A 12010-nucleotide genomic window follows, 5' to 3' on the forward strand; every position below is an offset into this window, starting at 1 on the left:
TTACTTCCCTTCCATTTCCTAAAACCTCAAGTGTCTCTTCACTTTTAGACTATTATTGATGCTGTTTTCTCTCTTAGAATCTACTTTCTCCACTCCAATACCTTCTTGCCTCTTTCAGAGCTCCATCTAAATGTTCTTTTCCCAGAGAAGTGACACCACCTCATCTAAACACATTTTCCCTTTTGAGCCTATCCCAGCCCCTTACCTGCTCTGTCTCCTTTCAAAACCCCTGTACCACCTTACAGTGCTTCATATATAGTGAATGTTTAATACATTACTGTTGAGTTAAATTCATTCATTCAACAAATATACACTGCTAGACATGAGAGATCCTTCAATATGAAAGACAAATATAAATGTATCAGAAATAATTATTCAGTAACTCCATGGTTAACTCATGAACCCCATTTTGGAGCCCAAAATCTTTAAAAATAACACTTACTTGGTTCTTTTAGTAGCATAGCGAAAAGAAGTAGACAAGCTCCCACCCTTGGTTTTACAGGAAATTTCAAATGGAAAATTACTTAGAACTCACATTTTCCATGAAAAGCCTACTCTGCTAGCTGTATGATAGAACCTAGATGTTCCTTGCTTATGGATAGGCTGTTTTCTAAATAAGTTGAAGAGGTGACTATTAAAAAAAGCATAATTCAATAACTGGCTACATTGGAGGAAATTCTCAGTACACTCATATTCTAAGCCTTTTTAAAAATGACTATAATTTGCTTTAGCAAAGATATTTAAATATTTCCCTCTAGCCTATTGTAAATCTCATTTCTAATCTCCAAGCTCCTGTAATCAAGTCCTCGATAGTTTAAATAAAGCCTCCATTTGGGATTAAACTGATATTGATATACACACTTATTTCTGATTTTATGTGATATATGGGCGAGTTTGCCTGAAATGCTTATCAAATAATCATAATTAAAATGTATAATTTCAGAAAGATGATCCGCTAATTTTAACTATTATGTCTGGGACTTGGTTAAGAGAATGAAGAAATATGAAACAAAAATTTTAGTGGGCAATTACATTACAAAATAATATCTGCTATGCATGTTAAGAAAGAAATAAGCACCTTTACTTTTGAAGATAAAGCAAATTTGTTCCTTAGTTTCCCTGGCCAAGAATTCTGAAAAACTGCTGTTAAAAAGAAATGGGACTTTCTCTTCTTTCCCCAGATGTAAGAAATACGTACCAATTATTTTAGACTCTTCCTAGGCAATATTGGGGAGAGTTTGACTTTTCTTCACCTCTTCAAATTTAACCACTGGAATAAACACCTCAAAACTGATTCTTCTGAGAGCATAAACAAACCAAGCATGAAGGCTCCCAATAGGAGGCCAAAGCAGCTTGAAAATTGCTGAACAGGCTCAGGAAAGTGATATTCTCTGTCTCTATTCTTTTTAGCGAAATGTCTACTGAGTTGGGTCTGGATTGATGAGGTAACTAATAGTTTAAAGTTTAAAGGTGAGGTGAAGAAAAATTACATTCTAAAAGCAGGAGTCCCAAGGCCTGCCTGAGGAGTGGCCAAGTCCGTCAGGAAGCTGCCCGGCCCCTCAGCATGCTGGGTCACCGGTGTTGGGTTGTTAGAATGCACTCTGACCGAGCTGACCAGCCAACTTAAATATCTAGTCAAGCAAGACTACTTGAGAGCTTCTTCTCAACTGAAAACTTGGGAGACAACTAACTTCCCTTCACGTATAACAGGGGTTATAGCTAAGAGGAGTTTAGCACATCTATGGCCTCGAGTTACAATAAAACTTAGTTCCCCTGTTAGCCCAGGGTTGCTTCTGGTTAGATAAGTGATTTGAGTAATTATTTAAGTAAACGCAGACAGCTTTTATGTTAATTTAGTAACACAGTCTATTCTGTGAACCTTAGTGGTTGCTGCAAAAATAAGGCATGCTCAGGGCTGAGATAGGCTGAAGGAAAATCAAGATAGATGAGGATGCTGGAAGAAAGAAACAATCTATACAACAGAAATTTGAGGACAGTTGGAAAATGTTATCACAATGGGCTGCCATTAGACTATCTGTTTCTCTCTATGACTTGTGTTGGTACCAGAACAGCAGCCAGTCCATACATGACTTTGTGAGAATTAAAAAAAAAAAAAAAAAATGCATTCCCTCCATGGGTAAAAGACGTTTTTACATTAGTGTAACAGTGCAGGACTTGGACAACCATACAGTGAGGCCTGGTTGCTCTGCCTGGGTTGCTTTCCAGAGCTTACAGGAGACTGCCTACACCAATGAACCTGCTCCCACTTCCTCTGCTCACATATACATCCGGAACCTGGGGAGTGCAGGTGGCCACTCACATGCATATACTATGACCCCCTAGATGTGGCATCCGTGTTCACTACACAACCTGAACACTCATATGTGGCAACCTTCCTTGGGGCAGAGAGAGAAGGTGAAAAAAAAATGCAAATTCAAATGTACTTTATAGATGCAGGTAAGTTCTAACATGGGGAGAGAAGAAGCCAAGGAGATCTTGTGAAAAAAAAATTCACATTTAAAAATGAATGGCTTTTTTGGCTGACATTTGGTAGTTTTCCATTTTTGTGAGACAAAATATGTAGTATGTAGAAAACCGAGCATTTTTAATGTTCAAGAGTACTGTCTTTTAAAATATGTTGATTAGGAGAAAAGAGGACACGCTTCACTTCCAAATGTTAATGTAAAGCATGAGAAATGAAATGATTCTCTCTGAAGGTGGGGTGGTGGAGGGCCCACTAAATCCAGAGGTCTGCATTTTGCTGAGATTATCTAGATCCAAAGTTTTCAGAAGTTGACTTAAGGCCATGAATACTGGTGGCTATGTTTGTGATGGGATGGGTCCCGAGCAATCTTCCTGGTGATTACTCAAGTGTGGAGCATAAATTATTACCCCAGGCAAGCACCGACTTAAATGAAGTAGTTTTCTGAAAGTAGAATGTGATTAAACTATGCATTTCATTCAAAACACCTCCTGTTTAGCCAATCTCTGTTGCTCCTGGTGTCTCATCTTCGGGAAGATGGTTTCTTGGTGATAATTTGGGATGCGGCAGACTTTTACACAAAGATGAGGCTAAGCACACGAGGAATCCATAAGAGATTCTTATCACAGACTCAGAAAGGAGAAACTGTCTATACATGAAAAAGCTAGGATGAGTCTTGGGATTTTATTTCCTAGTTTTGTGTTTATACCTACCTACCTCTTCAAAGGTACTATTTACTGACCCTGTCCATTAATCAGTTCTATTTACCAAAAGCAGGACGTTCCATCCACATATTAAAAGATTCTTTCCTTTTAATAAAAGTGACGGAAGCGCCCGACAAGCTGGGTTTCCTCCCTCTGTGATGCATCAGGGGAAGAAGAAAATGAAATCTGTGAAGGGTCTGGGTGTCAGGTGAAGTGTGGTTACAATCCCCTCACCTTGATTTGTATCTTGCTCCATAGCTTTAAAGCCCCTGGACTTTAACTCTCTCAGTGACATGCATGTGCCAGGCTGGCCTTTCAGCAGAGATCTCTGGCACGAGAATCTTTTCCTTACACTGAACTGTTTTACTAACAACGTACCTTCCTTTTGACAGTGGCTTATGGACCAGGTATTTTAACTCAGGGGATACTTGAATGCGATCTGTGTGATTACTCTGAAATCCACATCTCTCTAAGCACGTACTGTCTCCTCACACACATTCACACATGTGGGGAATTCGGTGTGAGGAACCACTATGCCTATGTTATTCTACCAGACCTTTCTGGATATGTTTATTTCTGAGTCAAGCATTTGGCCGTTACCGAGTGCTTCCTGTCTGTCGACAGGTCAAGCCCTGTAAAACACACTATGGGAAGAAGGAAGAGTGTTAGTACCTCCTCCCTGTCATGAGGTAATGCTCCGAAGGAAGAGAAAAAAACCAGACAAATAAAGATCAACTTAACGCTCAGTAAATATTTACCAGATACTAATGCAGTCTCTGCATTAGTATCTGGATTAGAAAGACAAAGGTCCACCCTCATAGTGCTTCCTACACAGTTCCTCAGCTCCTCCTCCAGATCTTTCACGAGGTCTTCCCTGACTATCCTACTCAAAACTACAACCCTGCCATCCATAATAATCCTCATATTGCCTTATTTTGCTCCCTAGAATCTATTGCCTTCAAACATACCATAGGATCCTTTTATTTATTTGAATTTCTAACATCCCTTATCAAAAATATAAATTTCATGAAGGCAGTACTTTTTGCCTGTTGTGTTCACTGCTGTACTCCTAGTGCCTAGAAACAGTGCCTGGCATACAGTAGGTGCTTAATAAATATTTGCTAAATGAATATATAGCATGGAATTACATAGTGGAATTTGGAAAAATGTATAAATTTACAAAACCAGGAAGCCTTTCTAAAAGGCTGTTTTAGGGGGGAATGCAGTATTTCTGCTGGAAAATGTGGAAAGGTGTCGAGGTCCAGACAAAAGGTCAGTTGTAGGCTGACTTTGGATGGAGAAAAGGAGCATATTTCAATGGAGAGGAAAGCTGTTCAAGGGAGGTGCTTGGCTCATGCAGTAGCCTGATGACAGAAAAGCATGTGAGGTGACAACTAGTTTCCATTAGCAGTCTCATAATCCTGTAGTCACTTTTCTAATGGAGAAGTTACTTAAGCCCCTATGACATGACAGTTCACCTGAAACCATGATCCCTCATCGTTTACCATTAGGTAACTGTCTGCTGCGTCAAGGGCATTTTGTGTGCTATGCATGAGCCATTCTGACTTAGCTTTTAGAGCTGAATGAAAACCCAGGTCCAAGTTTATTTCACCAGTTTCTCTACATGTTGTGGGAGAGATCAGATGCATTTCGTGGTTCTCTTGCTCCGGACAGATAATAAAGGTATAACTGTGGAAATGGATAGTCCTAGTGAAATGCTATCCTTAGTTTTCTGTTCAAACAGAACAAAACACCACCCATGGGTGGAGACAAGCATCCCAACACTGATTTAGGTAACTACTGCCTGTCCTAGCAGGATAAACTGCCCTGTGGGACTGACCACCAGGACACTGAGCTGAGCCACTCAAAGATAGACTCATTTTTCTGCTCACTTGTTTCTAAGTTATGCTAAAGTTTCATAGTACTTGCAGAGTTGAAAGTTCTATTTTAGCCTGAATTGGCTATCGGCTCACCAGCTTTTCATTGTTACCACATTAAAGGGAGACTACATACATAGTCGACTAACATGGGACAAATTTCTCTTTCTCAGGTCTTCCTTTGCTTCCCCACCCGGATCACAAAACAAACACTGTCATCTAGCATTGTCTTTCTTCTTAAAAAATAGTGTTTGGCTCCCTTCTTTTAAAGTGATCTGTGTATTCATGAACATGTTTTAATTTACTGACATATTTAAAAATGTTAGCATATTTAAAAATGTTTATTCCCAACACAATTCTTTAGTTCCAACTGAAAAAGAGAAAAAGTGAAGAGAATTGCAGAAAGGCAGATACGGCACCTCCAAATTCCTGTCTGACAGAGGGAGATCATGAGTGACAAACAGTGGAGTGAAGGTTGGGAAAGAAGGACGGGCAGGGAGAGAGGAAGGAAAGAGACTAGACCTCCAGGTGTGGCAGAAGAACAGGGAGGAAGGCAAGACACCAGAGAGGGAGGCTCTGAGGTGGGTGTTAGGTGAGGAATACTCTGCTCCTCAGCTCTCTGAAAATTCAGGTTTTAGAGTATTATGCTTCCCTATTATCCACTTCCCTTCTGAAATGTCACCTCCTATCTCTACCACGTTTCAACTTCTCTAATCTTTAAACTGTCTATGGAATTAAAGCTGAGAAGACATTTTCCTGTGTTCTGTAGTTATAGTGACCAGAAGATTATAATCCCATAGGTTAGAGGAATAAAGCTGAAGGGTATATATGGATTATAATACCGTAGGTTAGAGAAATAAAGCTGAAGGGTTTAATCAGAGATTTCCCTAAAAGCCCATTGAATGAAAACATTTGAAAGATAACATACAAGAATTTATAGGACCATTTACTTATCTAAAGGTTTGAATGTGAATATCTATCTTAACATCTCATAATTTGTTTTTCAAAAAAGAATAAAATCTACTTAATTCTAGAGGAGACTCATTACTCACCTTTGGTGAACTAATTTCCTACTTTTACTTCCAGCCTTTGAAAATATACTTGAAGAACCTTTCATTTTCTGGGAATAATTTACAACTATTATCATTTGTGAGGTTGCACAGGTATCTTTTTTTTAAAAAAATTGCTTCTGAGTTCATGAATTTTCCACTGCCTGTTTTCAAAAGCAGTCTTCATTTTGTTGTGATAATCTGCATATTCATTACACCTTTCTTACCTACATTGGCATCTTTTATTTTTAAATTTCTTTTCTTGCCTTTTTACGTAGCATCTTTTCAATGAACTCATTATGTTTGTTAAAAATATGCCCATGGGGATACAAAACAAACAAACAGCCTTGTCTTCCCCCTCACTTCTCAACCCAATCCACCTCTTTTTATTTTTTATTTTTTATTATTTTTTTTTATCACTGAAACACATGTCCTGGTGAAATTCTTTTATGCATTTCTGAATGTGGCCCTTTGATCACTGGTCTTTGTTTATTTCCTTCACTGTGATATTTTTTCAGAGATTCTTGCTAAGTGCAAATTAGAACAGGAGTTTCAACCTCTTGCATAATGTTGTAAAATAAATAAATAACAGAATTGTATTTAAATAAACTATTCAAATCCATGTCAGTAAATGATCTAATTAATTACTCCTTTGGGGCTGTGTTATATGTTTGCTTTCCTCTTAGAGAGGTGAGGAAAGTGAAAATAAATTTCCAGCTGTTAATGGGGTAAATTCTGTAAATGGATAAGGGTCAAAGACACAAACTCTAATTTGTATCACATTTGTTTTTAGGCACTTAATTTACTCTGTGTCTTTAACCTTATTTGAATGTTCCTTAACAGTTCCTACTTGATTTCACATGAGTAGCACTGATAGACTCCGTTAAACTTGTGAAGATACTTTGTGATGTTTGCAACGAACGAAGACAAGTTACCCAAGAAGAAAAAGAGATGTTACCCCTTATAATTCAGTGTAGGATGCCAGATTTGAACCAAGTCTGCAGAGATTGGACAAAATCCAATTTGTCATTATTTATTCCTAAGCATTGTGCTTATACTCTGTACTTTTTCATTCTTATGCGCCATTTACCCAATTATATCTATCCTTATTAGACCCCTGCTGAAGGCAGCATTAGCCAGAGAAGTCCCATCGCTTAGCTTAATCCTATTATCTCTTGATAAACGGGGACGCATGAGGCTCTAGATGGCCAAATTCAGCATTACTCTCCCTTCTCTCTCTCCCTCCTCTCCTATTCTCCCCCAAAGAAAAATGCTGTTGCTCATCCTTATGCCTGATGTAATTAAGATCTGGAAATATGCCCATTCTAATCCTTACTCAGTATAAGCATCACTGTCAATGCAGAGAAATGAACTGCAGTTATGATGTAAAGGGCTGACACCTCCATGACATTTTACTGATGTGTTGGGCCTCACTGCCACATTGACAAAGTGAGGTTTATGTCTTCAGGGTTTTAAATGCCTGCCAAAAACAGAGCATTGAACTTGGAGGGGAAAGGGTCACAGTGGGGAAGACAACAGGCCATCCTGAGAAGTGAATTCGTAAGGTGTACATTTGGATGTGCACAGGGACAGCTGAGAGAAAGGGAGAGAGAGAGGGACGGAGAAGGAGAGGGAGGGAGAGGGAGAGACAGAGACAGACAGACAGAGAGAGACAGACAGAGAGAGAGAGAGAGAGAGAGAGAGAGAGAGAGAATGAGAATGAATTAACTGCCTTGGAAGTTCTTCAGGAATTCCATGGAACAGAAAAATCTGCCTTTTCAGAACTAATCCCAGACTGTAATTTGCCTTATGCAAGATTGCCTAAAGGCCATGATAGCAGCGCATGACTGAATCCTCACTGAATTTCTTTTTGTGCTGTAGTTATAGATGTGTATCTATGTATCAGTAAATCACTCACACTGTATTAGAGGCAAATAGGTAGAACTGTCAATTCTTATTAAAATGCTTCTTAAAATACATCTTCTAATACTGCATAATGTTACTAAGTGTTGAGTAAAGAATAAGACCTACTTTATCCCAGCGACATCTCTCAGGCTTTGTGTTGCAATTACATGATCCTATCCCTTCTAGTACATATACTATTTATAACATCAAAAGGGCTTCGTGCTTCTTTTCAAAAGGAATTTATTATCCAAAAGGTTGAGTTTGGGAAGTGAGCCAACTCAAGCCTCTTGAGAAAAAGGGGAAAACAATCTCATTTATTTAGAAACAAATATAATTTTGATAATGTTGGAAATGTCTTTCCCATACTTTTTTTTTTTTTAATTCTCTAAGTCATGTGAGGGGTTATAGAAACCCTGAAACCCCAAGAAATTCTTCATAAATGGAAAGAAAGAAGTGTGTTCAAAAGTTGCATCCTGTCAAAAGGACAAACACATTTCCTTTTGTCCCAGAAAGAGGGAGCTGGCAAAGAAGGAGATAGCCAGAAGGGTTAAGCACAAGCGGAGTTTTGCACAAAATTGGAGATCAAGAAATATTGATTGGCGCTTGCTAAGATGGAGAGACTGACCGAGGAAAAGTGCCCACAGAGTGTCGGTGTTCTTTTGATGCTGCCAACTCCTATAAGAACTTTGCTGTACCCTCTAGGGATCACAAGCTGCACTTTAAAAACACAGCTTTAGAGCTTTTCTTAACAGCACACAACCAGAAATTCCTTTGGGGGTAACTCATTTTATTTTATTGTCATCTATAACATTTGCATTAATGTTGTGACAGAGTGACAAGTGGGTGAAGGGTGGCCTAGATAAGCATCTGGGTGACACTGACCTCCTGTCCTCACTAGGGACCTCACAGTTTGGGGGTGGGGTGATGAGGTGGTGAGGCTAGTCTACACTCTGCTGGTAGAGACTAGTGGTGATGGTGCCAATAATATACATCTAGTGGCAAAGCATATATATTTATTACCCTTACCAGAGCGAGCTATAAGTGCAGACAACATGCATGCATTTAACATTAAAAAGGAAAAGCATACTTTTTGTAAACATGCATTTGCTAACCTTAGTTGGCATAATGAAATAGCTGAGGTATCTCAGCACAAAGAAATATTAAAGCGCATTGGTTTAACAATAATGTACTTTAACTGCTTGTTTATTTTCCTTTGCCTTTTATTGTCATAATGACATTGGTTAAGTTAAATAGAAGTCAGCATCATTTGGCCAGAATTGACAACAATTAGGAAAGCTGCCTAGCTGTGATGTTTCTACCTTTCCTGATAACTATGGCCAGTGAACAAGTTATTGTGTCTAAAGAACTCCATGGTAGAAGAGACTTTAATGAGATTGGCAGCCAGAGAGTTAAAGGCAAATTAAAGGCCATGAGATTAAGGCTCAGGGTAAAAGGCTTGTCAACCCTGGACCTCAGCCAGGATATCAAAAAAGAAGATAACACAAGTATGATGTTTCCCAATTGCCAGTATGCCGTTTCCAAATATTTGACTATTCTGTATCAATGTTTAAGTTTTAGTTCATGAGATTACAGGGCTATTCAAGATCATGAATAGTAGTCCCCTGTTTTTCCCCAATGCAACTTTCTAAACATACAAAATTCATCAGGCCTGGTAGTGATCCTGCAAAACAGAGTGAATCCAACACAATAGATTTCCAGGTATGATATAAATCAAATTTTACTTCATCTGTCTCCAGGGGTGGGAGACTGGCAGAGTTCTAATCATATACATATTTAAATTTGTAATCAGACTCCTTGGGAGGACAGGCTGTTGTGTTTACCATGAGCTTATCCCTAAGGCTTCTGGGGACTAAGGATGGTTGGTTGTAAATCCTGTCATTTTGGTGACTTAATATTTTATATTATCATGATATTAGCATAATTGTGACCTCTGCATTGTAGCATTTTATGTGTTTCCAGTGTAACTTTTGATGCTTTACTAAAGTCAACAAAAATTCCCATTATTCCCTCTTTTAGAGCACATTTGGCATGAAGTATTAAGGTTGATTTAATGTTACTAGTGCTTAAAGTGGTGCAAAATCCATGAATATACACATCCATCTCCCAGTTCACCATAACACTGCCATAAAATGCTAGGAGATGAGTGATAAACATTTCCTCTCCATTTTTTCTCTTTCCCTAATTTTTCCTGCTGGAGGCTCTGCCTCTACCCAGAGGGCATGCGAGTGTTGCCAGTTCCCCCACACAGATCAATCACTAGGGCTTCCACATGCCCAAATAATAGCACAACAGGAGAGCTTGGCTCAGCTGCAAGCCTCATTAAAACTATTCTCAAAGTAACAGCAAGGTTTGGGGAGCACTCTACTTGGACCAGACTCTGCATATTTTCCAAGATAATGACCACAGAAGAAGCATTAGAGGACATAGTTCCTTTTATTTGTGATTTTGGCAAGTTACAAAAAATAGTGAAGCAAAGCTAAGTATTTCAAAGGATGTCCAATGGCAAACTCTTTTCTAAAATTCTTAGTGAAAAATTATTACTATGGTAAAACTACTGAGGCTTGAAGGGCTGCAAGGGGCAAGTGAACTTGGAGAGACTAAGAAGCTCCGATTTGCTGGCTTTGAGGTCCAAAGTGTTTAATCAGAACTAGCAGGGAAACCTAAGTCTAGAAGTCACCCCATCATGGGTCCCAAAATGTTTCATAGGCTACTTAAATGGTTGTGTGTGTGCTGTGAGTGCCTGAGTATGTATGTTCTGTGAATGAGTGTGTTGTATGTGAGTGTGTGTTTGTGTGTGTGTGGGCCACATGATCACGTTATCTCTGTTTAAAGTTAGGGATGGACAGTGAGAGCGGTGTCAACATCAAAACACAGGAGTCCCAAGTTGATTTTTCCCACAGATGCCTGTATCATATCCTCTTCTGGGTAGCTTTCATAGAGAATCTGTGAAGATATTCCATTACCACAGCAATCGAATGTGTCTACAATTTGGAAAGGATAAATTTAAAAGGTTCTGAGAAAAACAACCTCTCTTTCCATCCCTATCTCCATCACCAAAAAGATGAAAGATTGTAAATAGGATCTATTTTCAAAAGCCGAAAGCAGCTGAAATTATTAAATCCAGAAGTCAACAAAAGGCTAAAGGGTGAATTTATCATTGCATATGTGTACACAAAATATTTTTATAAAAAGGGTGTTGACAAACTCTTTTCCATCTCCAAGGAAGACAGAGCAAGATATTAACATTGTAAGAAGAATTATTTAAATAAAAGAAAAAGAGAAAGAAATCCCTGACTCTTAAGATTTTAGAAAGAGATACTTTGAAATCATGGGCATTTTACTCCAGTGCTATTCTCTGTCAAACACTGTCATTTCCAAGTGGTTCCCAAAAGTCTGTGAGGGTGCAAAATGACTAAAGCAATACAAAGAAAGGCACAGCCGGCAAACTACCAATATACGATGTGGTTCCTGTGGCTCTGAAACAAATACCCCACAAGGTAAAGGGGCCAGGTGGAAAAGCCATGCAAATTGCCATGATCAGAATCCTTAAATAATGAAGTTCCAGTATTTGCTCATTCCCCACATTTTATATTGATGAAATAGAAACACAACTGCCCCAAAGTGGGATGGATTTGGAATGAGAAAATGAATAAAAAATACTCATAAATGTTTAAATTGGGTAATACTACATTGACAATAGAAGGGTGTATTTTTTCCATTAAGTAGTGTTCAAGTATGATCAAAGTTGTGTTGAAATACCGACATTCAGAGAGGGAAGATTAATATTTATTTGCTTCCACTTCTTATTCTAATGATAACTCTCTACTTAATTGGCCTAGTTAATTTATGAAATCAAATCTAGATCAGTGAAATTGACAAGTAGTCATTGAGGAAAGGATATTACAGTTTAAAAGCATGAAGGATAGCAGTATAAATGATATATGCTATGCTATTAAGCAAGTCACTATAAAG

At 38.5% G+C, this 12010-nt stretch overlaps 1 protein-coding gene across 1 annotated transcript in view; it reads right to left on the bottom strand.

Moving 5' to 3' along the window:
- Positions 1-12010, bottom strand: part of NPAS3 (neuronal PAS domain protein 3) — an 861019-nt gene that overhangs the window by 316392 nt on the left and 532617 nt on the right.

The sequence above is a fragment of the Papio anubis genome, chromosome 7 (genome assembly GCF_008728515.1).
Source record: "Papio anubis isolate 15944 chromosome 7, Panubis1.0, whole genome shotgun sequence".
NCBI lineage: Eukaryota > Metazoa > Chordata > Mammalia > Primates > Cercopithecidae > Papio > Papio anubis.